General features: G+C 30.0%; 2 non-coding genes across 2 annotated transcripts; both read right to left on the bottom strand.

Annotated features, from left to right (window-relative positions):
* Positions 1-419: 419 nt before the first annotated feature.
* Positions 420-492, bottom strand: trnaa-agc. Its single transcript has one exon. It is a non-coding gene; the product is annotated as a tRNA-Ala (tRNA).
* Positions 493-1,247: 755 nt separating this feature from the next.
* Positions 1,248-1,320, bottom strand: trnaa-agc. Its single transcript has one exon. It is a non-coding gene; the product is annotated as a tRNA-Ala (tRNA).
* Between the last annotated feature and the right edge of the window lie 504 nt (positions 1,321-1,824).

Genomic DNA, 1,824 nt, shown 5'->3' on the forward strand with positions numbered 1-1,824 from the left:
ATATAGTATGTCGAAAAAAGTTAAAAAAAGACATAGTATAGCATGTCGAAAAAAGTCAAAAAAAGACATAGTATAGCATGTCGAAAAAAGTCGAAAAAAGACATAGTAAAGTATGTCGAAAAAAGTCAAAAAAGACATAGTATAGTATGTCGAAAAAAGTTGAAAAAAGACATAGTAAAGTATGTCGAAAAAAGTCAAAAAAGACATAGTATACTATGTCGAAAAATGTCAAAAAAAGACATTGTATACTATGTCGAAAAAAGTCAAAAAAAGTCATAGTATAGCATGTCGAAAAAAGTCAAAAAAAGTAATAATATAGTATGTCGAAAAAAGTCAAAAAAAGACACAGTATAGTGTGTCTAAAGAATTAAAAATGTATAGTTCTTGATTTAAAGCAAGAAGAAGAATGTAAAGTCCTCTGGAGAATGCGGGCATTGATCCCGCTACCTCTCGCATGCTAAGCAAGCGCTCTACCATTTGAGCTAATTCCCCTTCTGACCAAAAGCCATAGTACGTCAACAAAAGAGATAATATAGTATATCGTAAAAAGACATAGTAAAGTATGTCAAAAAAGTCAAAAAAAAGACATAGTATAGTATGACGAAAAAAGTAAAAAAAAAGACATAGTAAAGTATGACAAAAAAACTCAAAAAAAGACATAGTAAAGTATGACAAAAAAACTCAAAAAAAGACAGTATAGTATGTCGAAAAAAGACAAAAAAGAACATAGTATAGTATGTCGAAAAAAGTCATAGTATAGTATGTCAAAAGAATTAAAAATGTATAGTTCTTGATTTAAAGCAAGAAGAAGAATGTAAAGTCCTCTGGAGAATGCGGGCATCGATCCCACTACCTCTCGCATGCTAAGCAAGCGCTCTACCATTTGAGCTAATTCCCCTTCTGACAGAAAGTCATAGTATGTCGAAAAAAGAAATAGTATAGTAAGTCGAAAAAAGTCAAAAAAGACATAGTATAGTATGTCGAAAAAAGTCGAAAAAAGACATTGTATACTATGTCGAAAAAAGTCAAAAAAGACATAGTATAGTATGTCGAAAAAAGACATAGTATACTATGTCGAAAAAAGTCAAAAAAGACAGTATAGTATGTCGAAAAAAGTCAAAAAAGACATAGTAAAGTATGTCGAAAAAAGTAAAAAATAGACATTGTATACTATGTCGAAAAAAGTCAAAAAAAGTCATAGTATAGTATGTCTTGATTTAAAGCAAGAAGAAGAATGTAAAGTCCTCTGGAGAATGCGGGCATCGATCCCGCTACCTCTCGCATGCTAAGCAAGCGCTCTACCATTTGAGCTAATTCCCCTTCTGACAGAAAGTCATAGTATGTCGGAAAAAGACATAGTATATTATATCAAAAAAAGTCAAAAAAAGACATAGTATAGTACGTCGAAAAAAGTCAAAAAAAGACATAGTATAGTATGGCGAAAAAAGTCAAAAAAAGACATTGTATACTATGTCGAAAAAAGTCGAAAAAAGACATAGTATAGTATGTGGAAAAAAGTCAAAAAAAGACATTGTATACTATGTCGAAAAAAGTCAAAAAAAGTCATAGTATAGCATGTCGAAAAAAGTCAAAAAAAGTCATAGTATAGCATGTCGAAAAAAGTTAAAAAAAGACATAGTATAGCATGTCGAAAAAAGTCAAAAAAAGTCATAGTATAGCATGTCGAAAAAAGTCAAAAAAAGTCATAATATAGTATGTAAAAAAAGTCAAAAAAAAGACATAGTGTAGTATTTCTAAAGAATTAAACATGTATAATTCTTGATTTAAAGCAAGAAGAAGAATGTAAAGTCCTCTGGAGAATGC

Source organism: Etheostoma cragini, unplaced genomic scaffold (assembly GCF_013103735.1).
Source record: "Etheostoma cragini isolate CJK2018 unplaced genomic scaffold, CSU_Ecrag_1.0 ScbMSFa_230, whole genome shotgun sequence".
In the NCBI taxonomy this organism is placed as follows: domain Eukaryota; kingdom Metazoa; phylum Chordata; class Actinopteri; order Perciformes; family Percidae; genus Etheostoma; species Etheostoma cragini.